Below are 20,082 nucleotides of genomic sequence, written 5' to 3'. Positions count from 1 at the left end.
ATTTTCTTGCTTTCTGGGTGTTTTTACTGAAAAGGATTGCTTTAGAAGTATATGTGACATGATTCTGAGCCCATAGCAGGCCCTCCTCTGGCCCTCCCTGCTCTGGACTGCTCTTGCTAAATCAGAGAGTGCTATTATCATGGTGGAGAAGGAACAGGGCCAGCTTGGGGCCTGGCCCTGCCTCTGGCCAGGGCAGAGACTGCCATTGCCATTGCACATGTGCCATATACGAGGAAGGAGCAAAACCAGATCAGAGCCTTGCCTTGCCTCTTGCCAGAGTGAGAACCCAGAGCCATCTCAGAAGTACCGTTCAAAGCCCTCAGGCCCCACAAACTCTCAAGCAAAGGGAAGACGGCCATCACATCCGGGAGACACCTAACCCCCTCAGGGCCCCTCTCTAACACCTCAGGCACCCCTCCCACCCCCTTAAAGCAGCAAACACCATTAGCCCTAACCTGGCTCCAGCTCTAGCTCCTCTGACTTCATCCCTACCAAGGTGGCAGCTGCCAACACATCCCCAGGAGAAGATGCAACACCCACTCATTTCAGATCCAGGGCTCCCATCAAAGCCACTGGGTACATGGAGACCACAGAAGGATGCTCCCAAATGAGGACATATCCTCAGGAGAGGTGACTGCTTTGCCTAATTTCATATTGACAAAGAGAGAAAGTCAAACCAAATGACAAAAGAGAGGACTATGTTTCAAATTAAGAGAAAATATTAGAAAATATTCTTACTGAAACAGAGGCAAATAATTTATCTGATAAGGAGTTCAAAGCAACAGCAATCAAAACCTCAATGAACTTGGGAAAAGAAGAGGGAACATTGACAAAGTGTTAGAAAGCATATTTAAAAAACTGGAGCTGAAGAATATAAGAACCAAAATTAAAAATAGGCTAGGAGGAATTAACAGCAGATGAGGTGAAAGAGAAGAATGCATGAGTCCAGGCTATCACTCAGTCAGCACAACAACAACAAAACAAATAATAAAAAACAAGGATAGTTGAAGGGACAACATCACGTGTACAAATATTTGCATCATGCGGTTCCAGCAGGAGAAGCAAGGAAGGGATGGAGAACATATTTGAAGACAGGATAGCTGAAGACCTCACTAACGAGAGAGGAGGCGAAAGTCTGTGTTCAGGAAGTACAGATATTCCCAAAGAAGATGAACCCAGAGACCCACACCAAGGCGTATCACAGCTGAAAGAGCAAAAATTAAAGTAGAGAAATAATTTTAAAGGTAGCAAGAGCAAAAAAAAAAAAAAACAAAAACAAACAAACAAAAAAGGAAACAAAAAAACTGTACACAAGGGAACTCCTATAGAGCTATCAGAGGATTTTTTTCAGCAGACACTTTGCAAGTCAGAAGAGAGTGGTATATTTAAAGAGCTGAAACAAAGCAAAACAAAAGAAACCCACAACCTACAAAATAGGATAATCTATCCAACAAAAGTATTGGTCACAACTGAAGGAGAGAGGGAGATTTTTCTTAGACAAGCAGAACCTGAAAGAGTTCATCACTACTAAAGTGAACCTACAAGAAATACTAAAAGGTCTTCTTTAAGTGAAAAATACAAGACTGTAACAAGAAATAAGAAAATACAGGAAGGAAAAATATTTCAATGGTAAAGACAAACGTATAGTAAAAACAGTGTATTAACCACTTAAGCTAGTCCAAAGGTTAAAAAATAAAATAAAATCAACTATAATTACAATGAATAGCTAAGGATAGATCTGAAGATATGAAACATGACATCAAAAACACAAAATATTGTAGAAAGTAGCAAAAAATGTAGATATTTAGAATGTGTTTGAACTTAAATGAGTACCAGTTTAAAATAAGTAAATACATTTATAGGTTGACATATATGACCTTCACAGTAACCACAAATCAAAAGTCTACAATAAATACAAAAAAAAAAAAAAAAAGAAAGAGAAAGATACCCAAACATAATGCTAAAGAAAAGCACCAAACCACAATGGAAGAAATTAAAAGAAGAAGAAATTAATAGAACTATAAAAATAACCTGAAAACAAACAACAATATGGCAATAAGTACATACCAATCAATATACATGTACACCCATGGTGGATTCATGTCAATGTATGGCAAAAGCAATACAATATTGTAAAGTAAAATAAATAAATAAATAAATAAATTTAAAAAGATAATCACTTTAAATTTTAAAAGACTAAATGATAAAACTGATAAACTTTTAGCCAGCCTCACCCAGAAGGAAAGAGAAAGAGCTAAAATAAATAAATTAAAAGAGAAGTTACAACCTATTTCACAGAAACACAAATGATCTCAAGAAAACACCATCATTAGTTACACACCAGCAAATTGGACAACCTAGAAAACATGGGTAAATTCTTAGAAACACACAGTCCTCTAAGACTGAGTCAGAGAAAAATACATAACCTTGTTTTAAATTGAATCAGTAATTTAAAATCTTCCAACAAACAAACAAAAAAGCCCAGGACTGGATGGTTTCACAAGAAATTGTACCAAATATTATTCCTATACTTCTCAAATTATTCCAAAAAATTTAAGAGAAGGGAGGACTTCCAAACCAACTCTACGAGGCCAGAATTAAGCTGATATCAACATTAGACAAAGGCAACACCAAAAAAGAAAATCACAGGTCTATAATTTTCATATCCCTATTTATGCAGATACAGAAATCCTCAAGCAAGTATTAGTAAACCAAATTCAACAATACATTCAAATGATCATAGAACAGCAGGCTGATGAATCTTTTGTCTTCCTCTTGGGAAGTAGGAGGCTTCAAAGTGAAAAGTACCTTTAAGTCACATGAATCAAATTTCTAAGACTTAAGTCTTCTTATCCCCCAATCTATTGGGGCAGGACAGTTCCCCCTCTGTACCTGAATTTCCATTCTGTAAAATCAGAATAATATATGATAACCCTGTACAAGGATTAAGAATGAAAGCCTATAGATGTAGTGGCTAGCACAGACTAGGCACTCACTGCCTATCGGTCTGCTAACCTATCGTGTCTTTATTTAAGGCTCATGGAGGACTGCCATGAATAGCAGTCTTTTTTTTTTTTTTTTTAAGAAAATAAACCCTACAGTGGTTTCTGTGTAACACTGTTCTGTAATACATTTCCCTGAAAATGTGTCCTTGTTCTAATTTGATTCTGCATTGCATATGGGGAATGAAGAAGAGTTGTGGAATTAAAATATTGTGATTATTACAAGATTATTTTTAATAAAAACAAAAATGGATTTGTTGACCAGAATCTATACCCAGCCTCCTGCATTTAGTGATGTCTGTGTTTCTGAGCCTTGGTTTCCTCATTTGTAAAATGCGTAAAATAAATTGCTTATGCCTTAAGATTATTATTTGGTATGATGCATGGGAAGATGTTTTGGAGGTAAAACATGCTGTTTACATATTCCAATGAACGACACTGCTGTTGCTATATTTACATTTGAAAATTATATTACCTATCACTTTGTTTATAACCATTATTATTTCACTAATTGTAACATTTTATTACTTTATATGCAATTCTTTTATTATATGAGAATAGTTGATTCTAATGAGGAAAACCTTTTCCTTTTTAGAATTTAAGTATAAGTAAATGGAAAATGTTTATGTTTTTCTATTTATCCCCTAAGTTTTAACTATCAGAGACAAGTGTGTGAAATATATATAAAGAGAGAAAGAAATTCGAAAAAATAACTACTAATGCCTTAAATTTCATAGGACCTGCTATCTTCACATTTTCTTTGGCACTCAAGACCCTTTTAAAGGCAGACTCAGCAAAATGAAGAGAATCAGAATGCTCAACTTTTCAAATGACCTACTTTTCAAATTCATCCTACTAATGAGTAGAAATTGAACTGGTGAAGGAATTTAAAAGATCATGGCCCTTTAATTTGAAAATCAGATCAGATCAGAAAATATGTTAATATTGAGTGACTTCTCATGCATTTGGATGTTTCCTGAATGCCATGTGTTGGTCAAGCTCATATTCATCATTTCCTTTAATAATCTGCTATTCAGACCAGTGTTATGGGCCCACTTTGCAAATACTGATGAAGACACTGAGGCTCAGAGGGGTAAAGTCTGTAGCAGGTAATAAGACCAAGAAGTCAATCTAGTCTTGTCTGACAGCCTTTCTTATTACAGCCAGACAGGGTCCCAGGTGGAAATAATCCATTTTCACCTTTGATTTTTAGGTAGTTTAGAATTAAACTGGCAAAGTGCAGGTGGGTCCATTTCTGACTTCACTTCTATAACTCTCATCCTTAGCTTCAGCAAGATAGTCCTCAACAGTGGACAAGCAAATGTAGGATTTATTGCAACATTTCAGACTCTACTACTTTAATAAGGTTGAAGAAAAATTCTTCTCATTAATTAATGAAATTTATGATGTATGAAGAACACATTGCATATTACAAATGCATCCTTTATAGCAATGGTCCTTAACAGTAGTTCTCAAAAGCCCCAGTCACTAGCATCGGCACTCTCCAGGCTCTTTTTAGAAACACAAATTTGTCTGAAACCTACTTAATCAGAAATTCTGGAAGTGGGGCCCAGGAGACTGTCCTCTGAGTGATTCTATGACTTGTAAAAGGTTGAATTCCAAAGATTCATAGTTTACAGGTAGAGATTATACACTAGGGCCACATCACAATGCTCACCTGAAAAGCCATGTATTCAACAAGTATTCTGAGTCTGTGTCATTGACATCTTCATACATAGCCAGACATATAGAGAGTGTAGGTCATATCCATAAGAATAAGATAAAAGTCCTGACCAAAAGATTCTTGCAATCCAATCGGGGGGATAAGACCACCAAGCGGGAAATTTGGTTCCAAGCCCATATGAATTTAATAAAAATATATAACTCTAAGTATCACATTAAGAACATGACAAAAACATTCAGAGAAAAAGAGGTACAACTCTGTGGGATGCTGTTATCAGACACTTTCTCCTGAAGGAGGAAAAAAGTGGAATTAGAAACAGATGCGGAGCTATTTCTTAGGCCTGCAGTAAAGTAGCTGGGCAACGCTGAATAAGTTAAATCTCTTTGCTTCATATAATATAAGGATTATAGGTGGAAAATCATGAGGATGGTGATGGTGATGAAAATAATGAATGATAATATATCATTTTGTGGTATTTTGAGATTTAATAAAAAAAATAAAAGATGCACACCATGTTTTGGAAGAGGCCTGGCATTGTGCAATGCCTTCAGATTCCTTCCATGCACTCCCTTTATATCATAATTACTTCCATGTGATTATTCTCTATTTCCAGCCATGAAATGTTGAAAGAACTTCTCTTATAGAATCTGAAGTAATCCTCAGCACCTCCAAGAAGCAGATATGTCCTCCCAATTTTAGAGATGTTTTGTCCATGAAAGAAAGAGAGGGAGGAAGAAAAATGTTTTATATGTGTAATAACGTGATCATGTGAAGTCAGTATTCTCTGATATCCCTTGCTGGCTATTGCCAATGGCAGTTCCTTTATCTCAGCATAATGCCTAGCTTTTCATTATATAGCTGTATAAATAAAAGGCAAAGAAATGGATAACTAAGATTCTTTTGACAGTACACCTGATTTTTCAGAACAGGAAAAAAAAATACTTAACAAGGAATGTAGAATAGCATGTTACTGTACTGATCTGCAGAGAGTTTCCTAAAAAGTAATGATGAAACTGATCCCCGTGCTGTCCAGTGAACCACGCCTGAAAAGGCAAATCATTATGAGCAGCCCGTGCTCCAAGAGGCCCTATTTGGAAAAACAAGGATGAAGGCGAAGGGGGGTAGAGGTATTCATCATAACATTTGTACAGAACTGTGTAGTTTCAAAACAATTTTATGTACACGATTTCATGTAATCCCCAAATCCCCTATGAGGGATAAAGGGATGCGTTGCCTGCTTAAACGAGAATTGTGATGGCTGAAAAGCTTTCATTCTCTGATTGTGAAAGGAGGGGGCTCTGACCACACTTGCAGTGCTGTGATCTTTCTTTAAGGTCTTCCATCCCCTGACCTCTACAAGGCCTCTGCCCCACATTCTCCCTTCTGATCTCCAAGTATACCCTGGGAGCCTTTGTCAACTGCTCGTTAAGTTCTGGCTTCACTCAGCTCCCATCCCCTCTTCGACCACACAATAACCCTACAAAACAGCAATGGGTACAAAAGATGACTCATTTCATTCTTTACTCTTTTGCTAGAGTAAAGGGATTAGAGAGGAAAAGAAAGGGAAAAGGAAGAGGTAACTCTTAAGTAATGAGAGATGAGGAAAGAGGAAGTGGAGACCTAAGATCCTCCAGAAATTTTCTCCAGATTTCTCCATTTTGCTGAATGCTGTTTCTATGTTTTTCCCCCCCGTTGGAGAAATTGATCTAAATGTTCATAAATGAGTATGAAACGAGATGCCAGTCCAGGTTCGATGCACGATACTGGATGCTTGGGGCTAGTGCACTGGGACGACCCAGAGGGATGGTATGGGGAGAGAGGAGGGAGGAGGGTTCAGGATGGGGAACACATGTATACCTGTGATGGATTCATTTTGATATTTGGCAAAACTAATACAATTATGTAAAGTTTAAAAATAAAATAAAATTTTAAAAAATGTTCATAAAAATGTTAAGTGAGAACGTAATTTTTCTTTCATCAAGAGATTTTATCTTGATACTTGTTTTGTTAATATAGAGAATAACTGTGGTAATATAATAATTCAGATTTATATTTAAAGTCTTTAGCTTTCATTTGAGATTTGTAACAACATGAAAACAAACCAAGGTTTAGGGTAAAGGAATGATTTTTTCTTCAAGGTCATTTAACTTAAAAAAAAAAAGAGCACAGCTGGATTCTAAAGCTCCATATTCTTTCCATTATCATATCCTGAACTTGGCATGTAGGAATGCTGTCATTATAATAACTTTGGACCAAATTAATCTATCTTCAAATAGACATGATTTATCTAAATCATATATAAAATTGCCACAAGGCAACTCCTGCCAGTCTAAATTCAGTTGAACAGGTGAGACAAACGTGTGATTTTTTTTTTTTTTTAACCATGGAACAACCAATTTCCTACCATGAATGAAACTGACATCAATTTCAAAGAAACAGCAGCAAGGGAGAAACAAATCAGGTTAGCCTGACTGTTTACAAAGTGAGAATTGGAACCTCAGCTACACGTCTGCAGACTGCCTTTTGTGTCAGAAGACACCAGTTTGCAGCATTTCTTCAAGTTTACTTTCAATTACGAGCTGATAATGACTGCCGCTTGGAAAGAGTGTTTTATTTTCAACCACATTTTGCCTCAAAGACCTACTCAAACTCTCCCAGTCCTGTTAATAAGAAATATCCCCTACTGCATCCTCAGGGAGGTAAGATGATGCCATGAAACGGGTTTTGGAGTTGGGCAGAACCAGTTTCAAATTCCAGTACCAACACATTTTTAGCTTTATTTCCTTGGGCATATTGTAGAAAATGAACAGAATAATGCAGGTCCATAGAGTTTCATAAGTTCAATAAAAACCTTTCTTGCGATGCTTCAAATTATATTTAAAAATCAGTAAGTTATATTTATATTGTGCCTTACACATTTATGATAGAAATAATATATGGAGGAGGGCATGGCAACTCACTCCAGAAATCTTACCTGGAGAATAGCGTGGACAGAGGAGCCTGGTGGGCTACAGTCCATAGGGTTGCAAAGAGTAAGACACGACTGAAGTGACTTAGCAGGCACATTTACGATGTGACCCTGACTCATGGAACATGCCCAGTAAGCATACGTAGAATTTCAGGCATCCAACTATTTGTCTTAAATGGTGCAAGTCAAATATACATTTTGGATCGCTTTGATGGTGGACCAAATGACTGAGATGGCAAGGTCCAGCCTGATAACAGTGGAAGCTCTCATGGTTGACTTTCCACCCTGCTGTTGAGAGCTATAGCTGAATGTCACAGCTTCATAATCCTGGTGAGGTATTTGGTATTTGCCATCTGTAAGATGAGGATAGATACAGGACATGTTCTTTCTACCATACAAGATGTTGATGCGGTTGAATTCACCCATTTCAGGTTTATAAACTAACATGTTATTCTAACACAGAGAAGCACCACTGTTACTATCACATCTTATCTTAATGGTTCATGGTGTTTGTGAATCCTGGATGAGCTATTTGGCTATGAATGCGGATCCTCTGACAATATTTTTATAACATGTAAAATATCATGTATGAAATGAGATGCCAGTCCAGGTTCGATGCACGATACTGGATGCTTGGGGCTAGTGCACTGGGACGACCCAGAGGGATGGTATGGCGAGGGAGGAGGGAGGAGGGAGGAGGGTTCAGGATGGGGAACGGGGAACACATGTATACCTGTGGCAGATTCATTTTGATATTTGGCAAAACTAATACAATTATGTAAAGTTTAAAAATAAAATAAAATAAAAAAAAAAAGCAAAACAAAATCAAAACCAAAAGAAGAGGATAAATCTGGGTGCTTGAGATCATAATGCAAAGACCACCTCAGGGTATTTATGGTGGTGGTGGTGATTTGATTGCAGTTTTTCCCCTGGAAGTTGTTAACTCCCCAAGTTTGTACTATTTTCTTCATTCTGGATCATGGACGACACAGTAAGAAAAAGAATCCAACTTCACTATATTTCTGACTTGTTCAAACACACGCATATTTTGAGCTAGCTTATTTTTATGAGATTTTGGCACTGTTTCTTGGCTCAGGAAGGGAAGAACTACTTAGGGTCGTGTTTTCATGTTTCTCATTTTATTTGTATGTTGGAACTTGCTTCTAAACTTTTTATCTCACTGAATGGGAGGAAAATATCCTGGACAAGTGTCCCCATCATTAATCATATTTCCATTAAAGCACAGTCATATTCAATTCATTTTCAAAACTATGTACTGAGTATCAACTCTGCCTCACACTTTGCTAGGAGATAAAGAGGGGAAATGGCAAGGCTCCCTGTCCCCAAGAAGTTCAGTGGCTAAGCTGAGAGACACATGCTTATTTACAATTCAGTGTGATGAATCCTTGGATGTAAATGTGCACAGTTAGACAGAAAAGCTCAGAGGATGGCCACTTACACTGAGGAGGCTAAATAAATAAAGACTTTTAGAAGGAGTTTGTATTCTTAAGCATCAGAAAATTAAAAAGATAGCAAGACAAATTCTCAAAGCAACTAGCTGGTTTTACTGCAGAAAATATTCTGGAAAACAATTCCATCTCTGTTTTATTATACCTTGATTGACTTAATACTAATTTTCTTGCATTTGTTTCAAGGGAAAAAGTACTTATTTACCAGCTGATCTATTAGAAAAAAAATCTCAGAATGCAAAACTGAGATTTGGATTTTGTAAAACATTTGATTATAGATTTTAATGCTGTTGTAAAGGGGTGGGCCATGGTATCTCACCTTCCAAGTAGAATAACTAGCTTATTTCACCATATTCGAAACAGTGAATTTCTCTTTAAGAAATCATTCTAAATGTGGCATCTTTCTGGAGGTATCACATGCCACATGTCAAATGAAAATACTGACATGGTCTGCTGTACTACACTGCTAACGGTTTTTGTGAAGTCAGATATTTTTCTCTTATCTTGGAACAAAAAAAAGCAAAAAAACAAACACTCTAACTCTCTAATTTATAATTTAAGAAGTTTTGTTAGATCAAAAAGAAAGAAGGAATGAACAGAAGCAAAGAGTGTAAAAAGCTTTAATATTTGAGTGAGCGTGCAGCACCGGGAGCCGCCTCTCCTGCTGCTGTTGTACAGCATAAGCAGCAAAAAGGAACCAGGGAGTGATTTGCTCAAGGTTGTTCAATGTGAGTCAGAAAAGATTAGGTATTTGAATGCAAGGCAGAGTTGACATCTTTCTCCCCTAAAAAGGCATTTTTGTATGTGATTGGTTTCAATCCCAAAAAGTAAACACAATCACATTTCATACATTTCAAGCAGCCAACAAGGTGTCTTTGCTTTTTAAGGGTGGGGGAGAATGCTGGGAGACTTCTGGGGGAGATTTATTTACTACCTAAAAAAATACAGACATGTCACTCAGTGAGAAATTAGGGGAATTGGATATGGCTTCCTTGGGACCGATATTGAGGGTTGGAAGATAAGACTGGGGGAAGTAGAGGTGAACAAACATGTGAAATGCAGAAACGGGATAGCACGAACTGTTTTTGCTTCCTGCATCTTCCAAAAATATTTGATACTTCCCACCTTGTAGAACTCCCAGCTCCTCCTTATCCTCCCTAACCAGCTCATTAAATCCCATCTTCACTCTTCACATCTTGTTCACATGGAAGGCAAGGTGATCTCTCAATATGTAGAGTTAAACGGCACTGCATTCAAATCCCAAAGTTATTGGCTGCTAGTGTAGGGGCTTTGGGCAAGTTAGTTTACCTCTCTGAGCCTGAGGCTTTCTGAACTAAAGAAAAAATGGAAATAGTAGTGTCTATTGCAGAGGTGGCTATAGCATTAAATGAAAGAATCCATCTGTTCAATGTACTGCCTGACAATGATGAATACGTAGTAGAGAATGTTATCATTTCCATGGCCTTATATTGCTTTTATTCCTTTCATTTGCTTCTCTTCACTTAAAGAATGCTGGCTCCCTAGAAGAGGCTGTAAGTAAAACATGAGGTTACTTTGAAGCCTATCCAATAGGCTTTGTTACTAAATTCCAGTTCCTTCTCATTAACGAATTTAGCCATCCTGAACCATCTGTGGTTTGGGGAGTAAATCTACTTTGCCCAGGAATGGCATTGCATTCCTTTATATCCCACTTTTCACTTTCCCCTATTCTCTACCCCAGGATGTTTGTTTCTTCAGTTCAGTCGCTCAGTCATGTCTGACTCTCTGCGATCTCATGGGCTTCAGCACGCCAGTCTTCCCTGTCCATCACCAACTCCCGAAGCTTGCTCAAACTCATGTCCATTAAGTTGGTGATGCCATCCAACCATCTTATCCTCTGTCATCCCCTTCTCCTCCTGCCTTCAATCTTTCCCAGCATCAGGGTCTTTTCCAATGGATTAGTTCCTTGCATCAGGTAGCCAAAGTACTGGAGCTTCAGCTTCAGTCCTTCCAATGAATATTCAGGGTTGATTTCCTTTAGGATTGACTGGTTTGATCTCCCTGCAGTCCAAGGGACTCTCAAAAGTCTTTTCCAACACCACAGTTTTTGCTTCTTACCAGGGGACTTATTCCTAAACTTACATTTTTCTGTTTTTGTGGACTGTTAACCCTTAATAAGAATCCACCCACAATGTGGGAGACCTGAGTTTGGTCCCTGAGTTGGGAAGATCTCCTGGAGATGGGTATGGCAACCCACTCCAGTATTCTTGCCTGCAGAATTCCATGGACAGTGGAGCCTGGCAGGCTACAGTCCATGGAGTCTCAAAAGAGTCAGACAGAACTGAGTGACTTTCACTTTCACTTCAACCCTTAATAACTGAGAAGTGATTTGTGATGCTTTTCATGGAGTCTGGTTCACCTTCAGCATTTTCCACTAAAGGTAAAGGGTTATAAATCCCCTTTGAAAGAAAAGATCTTGATTTGAAAGTGGAAGTCCTTGTTGGACAGAACAATGCCACTCCATGTAGAAAATCATTCAGCCTTTTCGAATAGATATAAATCAGAACATAAGGAATTAATTTTTCAAATTTTGATACTATTTAAATTGTCCAGTTCCTTCTGGCAAAAGATAGATGTCTGCTCTCCTGATTAAGCTAGGAAATTTTCACCTCTGTTGCAGCAGGAGACTGAGGGCAAATTTTAGAGAAAGAGTCAACAATTCAAGTCTAACATCATAGCAAGGGGATCTGAAGACCAAACTGAAATTTTTTAGAGGCTGAATACATGGAATAATCTTTGAGCAAATTATAAGGAAATATAAGATTGAAGGCAGGAGGAGAAGGGGACAGCAGAGGATGAGATGGCTGGATGGCATCATCGACTCAATGGACGTGAGTTTGAGCAGGCTCCTAGAGTTGGTGACGGACAGGGAAGCCTAGCGTGCTGCAGTCCACGGGGTCATAAAGAGTCGGACATGACTGAGCAACTCAACTGACTGAACTGAACTGATAATGGTTGAATCAGATGGGTGTGGCAAAGAGGAAGTAGGGTTAAAATGTAAAGCATTAAAGCCAACATAGGTATGAAAGAAAATAAAATAAGGTGAAAGCTGGAAGGTAAGAAGACTGACAACTGGGGAGAATGCTGATATTATGATAAAATTAGAAAATTAGAGATATGAAAAGCTAGGTAGTGAATCAGTTAGTGAATCAGTTTTCAGAGAGGTAATAACTGCAGGTCATTACCAGTGCCAGTTCTGGTTCAGGTAGTGATACAGAGCAGTGATAATCGTTATCATGAGGAGGCCCTAGACCATCAAAGCCCACAAACTGTACTGGAGCTATGGAGGGAGAACCCACTTTCCTTTAGTCCATCACGTCTACCCCAGATTTAACTTCATAATAATACAGGAGTTTATTTCTAGTCTCATCCGAGTCTCTGTCTACATGCCCATGCTTTCCATCCGATTCAATCCTAGCAGAGTCATCCAGGGAAGATAACTGCTTAACAAAGCTGAAGTGAGCCAATAATTCAAGGACATTAATTTGGTTATAAGGACAACAGGGCTGACAAATGGAGACTGTGGAGTGTACACTGGATATTACCGGTTTCTGAAGAAGCTTCTATATGAAAGTGGAAAAAGTGTAGTTGGGAAGGTTTCCTAAGTAGCCGTGATTATGGTGGGGTGGGGAGTGTTCTTCCAAGCTTGAAATGAACCAAGTGTGAGCTGATGAACATCATTTGGAGAACTGTGTAGGGGGTGGTGTTTATTTGGGCGGTTCAGTTCAATTCAGTCGCTCAGTCATGTCTGACGCTTTGCAATCCCATGGACTGCAGCACGCCAGGCCTCCCTGTCTATTACCAACTCCTGGAACTTGCGCAAACTCACGTCCATTGAGTAGGTGATGCCATCCAACCATCTCATCCTCTGTCGTCCGCTTCTCCTCCTGCCTTCAATCTTTCCCAGCATCAGGGTCTTTTCCAATTAATCAGTTTTTCGCATCAGGTTGCCAAAGTATTGGAGTTTCAGCTTCAATATCAGTCCTTCCAATGAATATTCAGGACTGATTTCCTTTAAGATGGACTGGTTTTATCTCCTTGCAGTCCAAGGCACTCTCAAGAGTCTTCTCCAATACCACAGTTCAAAAGCATCAATCCTTCAGTGCTCAGCTTTCTTTATACTCCAACTCTCAAATCCACTATGGAAAACACACAGCTTTGACTAGACAGACCTTTGTTGGCAAAGTAATGTCTCACCTTTTTAATATGCTGTCTAGGTTGGTTATAGCTTTTCTTCCGAAGAGCAAGCGTCTTTTAATTTCATGGCTGCAATCACCATCTGCAGTGATTTTGAAGCCCAAGAAAATAAAGTCTCTCACTGTTTCCATCATTTCCCCATCTATTTGCCATGAAATGATGGGACCAGATGCCGGATCTTTGTTTTTTGAATATCAGTTTTAAGCTGACTTTCTCATTTGCCTCTTTCACTTTCATCAAGAGGCTCTTTAGTTGCTCTTTGCCTTCTGCCATAAGGGTGGTGTCATCTGCATATCTGAGGTTATTCATATTTCTCCCAGCAATCTTGATTCCAGCTTGTGCTTCTTCCAGCCCAGCGTTTCTCATGATGTACTCTGCATATAAGTTAAATAAGCAGGGTGACAATGTACAGCCTTGACATGCTCCTTTCCCAATTTGGAACCAGTCTATAATTCCATGTCCAGTTCTAACTGTTGCTAGCAGGAGCAGGAAAGGTGGTCTGGTATTTCCATCTCTTGAAGAATTTTCCACAGTTTGTTGTGATCCACACAGTCAAAGGCTTTGGCATAGTCAATAAAGCAGAAATAGATGTTTTTCTGGAACTCTCTTGCTTTCTCAATGAGCCAGTTGATGTTGGCAATTTGATCTCTGGCTCCTCTGTATTTTCTAAATCTAACTTGAACATTTGGAAGTTCGTAGTTCACGTACTATTAGAGCCTGGCTTGGTGAATTTTGAACATTATAGCGTGTGAGATGAGCGCAATTGTGCATTAGTTTGAACATTCTTTGGCATTGCCTTTCTTTGGGATTGGAATGAAAACTGACCTTTTCCAGTCCTGTGGCCTCTGCTGCGCTTTCCAGATTTGCTGGCGTATTGAGTGCAGCACTTTCACAGCATTGACTTTTAGGACTTGAAATAGCTCAACTGGAATTCCATCACCTCCACTAGCTTTGTTCATAGTGATGATTCCTAAGGCCCACTTGACTTCTCATTCCAGGATATCTGGCTCTGGGTGAGTGATCACACAATCGTGGTTATCTGGGTCATGAAGATCTTATTTGCATTATTCTTCTATGTATTCTTGCTATCTCTTCTTAATATCTTCTGCTTCTGTTAGGTCCATACTATTTCTGTCCTTTATTGTGCTCATCTTTGCATTAAATCTTGGTACGTCTAATTTTCTTGAAGTGGTCTCTAGTCTTTCCCATTCTATTGTTTTCCTCTATTTCTTTGCATTGATCACTGAGGAAAGCTTTCTTATCTCTCCTTGCTATTCTTTGGAACTCTGCATTCAAATGGGTATATCTTTCCTTTTCTCATTTGCCTTTTGCATCTTTTCTTTTCTCAGCTATTTGTAAGGCCTCTCCAGACAGCCATTTTACCTTTTTGCATTTCTTTTTCTTGGAGTGGTCTTGGTCACTGCCTCCTGTAATATATCATGAACCTCCATCCATAGTTCTTCAGGCACTCTGTCTATCAGATCTAATCCCTTGAATCTATTTCTCACTTCCACTGTATAATTGTAAGGGGCTTAATTTAGGTCATACCTAAATAGTCTACTCGTTTTTTCATACTTTCTTCAACTTAAGTTTGAATTTTGCCGTAAGGATTTCATGATCTGAGCCACAGTCAGCTCCCAGTCTTGTTTTTGCTGACTGTATAGAGCTTCTCCATCTTTGGCTGCAAAGAATATAATCAGTCTGGTTTTGATGTTGACCATCTGTTGATGTCCATGTGTAGTCTTCTTTTGTGTTGGAAGAGGGTGTTTGCTATGACCAGTGCATTCTCTTGGAAAAACTCTGTTACCCTTTTCCCTGCTTCATTCTGTACTCCAAGGCCAAATTTGCCTGTTACTCCAGGTATTTCTTGACTTCCTACTTTTGCATTCCAGTCCCCTATAATGAAAAGGACATCTTTTTTAGGTGTTCTAGAAGGTTTTGGAGAAGGCAATGGCACCCCACTCCAGTACTCTTGCCTGGAAAATCCCATGGACAGAGGAGCCTGGTGGGCTGCAGTCCATGGGGTCGCTAAGAGTCGGACACGACTGAGCGACTTTACTTTCACTTTTCACTTTCATGCACTGGAGAAGGAAATGGCAACCCACTCCAGTGTTCTTGCTTGGAGAATCCCAGGGACAGGGGAGCCTGGTGGGCTGCCTTCTCTGGAGTCGCAGAGTCGGACACGACTGAAGCAACTTAGCAGCAGAAGGTTTTGTAGGTCTTCATAGAGCCATTTAATTTCAGCTTCTTCAGCATTACTGACTGGGAGGCATAGATTTGAATTACTCTGATACTGAATGATTTGCCTTGGAAATGAACAGAGATCATTCTGTCGTTTTTGAGATTGTACCCAAGAACTGTATCTCAGATTCTTTTGTTGACTATGATGGCTGCTCCATTTCTTCTAAGGGATTCTTGCCCACAGTAGTAGATATAATGGTCTTCTGAGTTAAATTCAGGAAAATCATATTTATTTGGGAAAACCATATATCAATGCGAAAAGAATGAGTGAAATGAACACTTATCACACCTGTGACATGTGCCCACTGCTGTATACGCAGATCAGGAAATCCACATGTATCTTTATGAGACACATGTTAATCATCTCTACTTGACAGAAGAGAAAACTGGGTTGCAAGAGGTAAGTGACTTGCCCAAGGTCATATCATCCATGAGGGGCAGAACCAGGGTTTCAACCTAAGACTTTGCAAATTCCAAGTCATAATCTTCTCATTTAGCCCCTAGCCCTTGAGTATCTGTTACCATATTTTAGGTACGTCAGTGAAGGACAGCAGTAGAGAAACCAGGAGAAAAGGACCCAGATTTGAGGAGAAATTGCTGAGAAAGCATACACTGACCAAGGGCACTCTGAGTAAACTCAGTTGAGTGAAGGATTCACCACTCTGGAAGGTGAAGTACATACATATACCTAAGTATCTTGGATTTCCAGGCAGAAATATGGGAAAAATTAATTTGTGTCCCATGAATTTATTCACCCCAAATAGATCTTAGAAATGTGCCTAGGAGAGAAAATAAAATTTTCTGGGTCAGGATATGAAGAATGTCATATATAAGTGGATTGAAAAAGAGTTGCCTCTTCTCTAAATATACATAAAATAAATACTCATTGTGAAAAAAGTTGACCATATTATATTAGCATACTGATTTTTTTTTCAAATCCAAGATGTTTGTCATTGACAGAGAGATGCAACATTAGTTTATGTACCATTAAAATAGAAAAAAAAAGTGTTTCCAATTATAGGTAGAAAGTGCCACTAATTGTAGGACACATGCTGATTTCAGAGGTGTTAAAATGGGAATATATCCGTATCCTAAATGAATATTTTCTTCTCATCTAATTTCTATGTATAAATTGAGGACATGCCACAATATAGATAATTTTGTGTACTGGCTTTTCACTTGCTTCAACATTTTCTATTGGAATTGAAATTTTTGAAAATCATAATTTTAACATCTACATAATATTTCATCATGAGGCTAAGCCATAATTTAATAAGCTGTGTTATTAGGCAGTAGGTTTATTTCTTCATGCTTCATTATTATAATGAATGTCACAGTAAAAAATTTTTGAATCTATTTAATGAATGTTAGTACTCATGTTTGATGATTTCCTTAAAAGGGATTCCCGCAAATCAAATTTGTAAATTAATAGACATACTTTTTTTTTAAGACTTTACCTCTATATTTCCCAAGTGCCTCAGAGAAAAGTCATTTTATTTATACTAGAAAAGCAAATTTAAAATCAGAGACAGTAAGACCCATAAAGCCAGTACTTAAAGGCCCTTCCCAGAATCTAGATTCTACCACTGAAAGAAGTCAGGACTCACTAGACCTATACTTTATGCTGGCCCTGCCCAATCCATTCTCAGTTCTCTTGATCCAGAGTCAATTGCAAAGCATGCGTCATTTCTAGGCTGTTTCTACTGCACAGACTCAGAAGAATGCCATGTCATCTGCCCCTCCAAATGAGTATGAATAGGAAGCATCATCCTGAGACACTGTAACCTCCTGAGTTTCATCTTCTCAGGCCAGTGGACAAATTCCTAGGCGATAATCTTACTTTGGCTATGTCTTCTCATCATCTCACCTTTATTTGACAATTTCCAGCAAACCCAAAGAAACTGTCTATGTATTTTCTGAATGTGTACACGCTGACACACTATGCTGACCAATGTAATGTCAAGAGACCCCAACAACAACAACAACAAAGAGACCTCAACAGTAGCTGCTTTTCCCATCTGTAGTTTTTGCTTTTATGAACACAATCTTTTATGGGATTCTCACCAAAGAGGGCAGAGAATCAAACCTAACTGCATTCTGAAGCCAGATTGGTTAAATTTAAGTTCAACACAGGATTGCTGGCTACAATATGTGAGTGTTAATAGCAGCTCCCCAGATGGCTTACCTTATTCAAGCTTGTTTTTCAGTTCAATGAGTCCATCGAAGATGAGATTCATCTACGAAAGAGGAAATATGGAAGAATTAGTAGGATTATATAAATTAAAACAAGATATATAATGTAGCACATTCATATGAGTTCATTGCTTTTCAGTACAAAAAACAAAACCACACTCCATAATTTAGGAGAACAAAAATGCTATAACAGAGAACAATGTTCCTACCAAGTCACTTCAATTCCACCTAGAGAATTTAGACCCATGATGAGTCTAGCCTTAAGAAATGATCTAGCAAGATGAAACAAGAGTCATTGTAGAGTCATGTAATCTCTTTAACTTCAATTTTGTGACTGCAAAGAGCCACAGAAGTATCCCATCTCTTCAGCTCATGGAGGGGTTTCATGAATCAATCCAATCTAATTATAAAATGCCTCTGAGATGGCAAGTGCAACATGTCTGCGTTCTTCTATGATCTGTCTTCTCCAGAGGTATTTCCCTGTGTTGATAAGCAACATTAATTCACCCCTGTGTGGAAATGACGGGTCTAATCCTAAATCTGTAATCATCCACATGGATTCCTTTCCTCAGTAAAAAGGAATACCAAAACATTCTGATGCAATTGTTATTGTTCAGTTGCTCAGTCATCTCCAACTCTTTGTGACCCCATGGACTGCAGCACACCAGGCTTTCCTGATCTTCTGGTGCAATAGAATTCTTTAATTAAAATATGCAATAGCCATGGCTTCCCTTTGACTATATTTATTATCATTACAAAGAAATGCATAATTCATCATGATCAATGTGCTTTGTTATTTTTATGAAGGAACTAAGAGTACAAGGAGTTTCAACAGAAACCTTACGATTCCTTTAAGATTCTAGAGCTCTACCCCTTCAGATACTTTTAAATATCATGACTTAAGATTGTGACCCTTTTATTCTAATATGCCAACAATGTCAGACATTAAGATACAAACTCACTTTCAGAGCCGTCAGATGAAAATTATTTTCATTTATGTGTGTTGACATTATTAACATAAACATTTTTATTCAAATACACAGTCTTAACATTTCATTTGTCTTCAGTACCATTCTGCTACTAAGCTCTATGTAACATTTCAAAAGAACATATTTCATGCTTTACTAGTTATAAGACATATGAAATGGCAGTATTAGAAATCAGTCTTCATTAAGATCATGTGAAAAGACAAATTGACATAGGAAGTTCCACTAGAAAGGGAAAACAGTTTCTTGAGTTTTCAAAGGACACTGTGCTAGCTATAATTCATCTAGGTTGGCATCTTCCCAACACACCTAATACAAAAATCTTAACTAAATTTTAACTAAACTGATCAAATATATTTTATGGTGAGTCCCATACATGTTAAATTCATCATCTAATTAGCTTCCAGGTTCCAACTCATATTTACAGACAATCGCCAAGCCAATTTATGTATATCATTTTAAAATTATTCATCAAAACCAGTAATCATTTTCTGATACTCTTATTACTGTTTCTCTCAGATGAGGGCTAAAGTAAGTGCTTTAGGAAATGTCCTCAGAATGCCCTTCACATAACTCTGTCATGAAAGTGAAAGTGTTATTCACTCAGTCATGCCCCCCTCTGCGACCCAATGGACTGTAGACAGCCAGGCTGTGTCTGTGGGATTCTTCAGGCAAGACTACTAAGATTACTAATTGAGTGGGTAGCCATTCCCCTTTCCAGAGGATCTTCCTGACCCAGGAATCGAGCTCAGGTCTCCTGCATTGCAGGTGGATTCTTTACTGTCTGAGCCGCCAGGGAAGCCAAAGAATACTGGAGTGAGTAGCCTATCCCTTCTCAGGGGAACTTCCTGACTCAGGAATCGAGCCCAGGTCTCCAGCATTGCAGGCAGATTCTCTACTGTCTGATCCACCAGGAGAGCCCAATTCTACCATAGTGTGTTTCATATAATATGATGATTGATGGTTTAGTATGTCTTTCTTCCTCATTATACTGCAGTGTGTAAGAGAAGTGGCCACATCTTAAGCACTGATGAGGCAAAAATATTAACAGGTGTGTTCACAATTCTGTGCAAACAAAACAAGCAAAATGCCGGTAGGCTTTGCCACTTGGATTGCTCCACATCTTCCCTATACCACTCCCCTTTCATTGGAACACAATTCTTTTCATTTCCAGATGAGTTTTTAGGCTTCTGTGACATAGCATTGGAATAACTGATAGAGAACACAGCTGACAAGTGGAAGGACAGGGCCAAGAGGGCTGATTCTCAGGAGAAAAACAGAGAGAAGAGGACATGCATTGTTC

At 38.4% G+C, this 20,082-nt stretch overlaps 1 long non-coding RNA gene across 1 annotated transcript in view; it reads right to left on the bottom strand.

Annotated features, from left to right (window-relative positions):
- LOC133241074 (uncharacterized) overlaps nt 1-20,082 on the bottom strand; it is a 1,297,712-nt gene that overhangs the window by 394,892 nt on the left and 882,738 nt on the right. The window contains exon 5 of the long non-coding RNA XR_009734505.1: nt 17,786-17,837. This is a non-coding gene — a long non-coding RNA (uncharacterized LOC133241074). The remainder of the gene's footprint in view (nt 1-17,785; nt 17,838-20,082) is intronic.

The sequence above is a fragment of the Bos javanicus genome, chromosome 29 (genome assembly GCF_032452875.1).
Source record: "Bos javanicus breed banteng chromosome 29, ARS-OSU_banteng_1.0, whole genome shotgun sequence".
NCBI classification, from domain to species: Eukaryota; Metazoa; Chordata; class Mammalia; order Artiodactyla; family Bovidae; genus Bos; species Bos javanicus.
The sequence above is the reverse complement of the archived record's forward strand: the minus strand, read 5'-3'. Positions and strand labels throughout refer to the sequence as shown.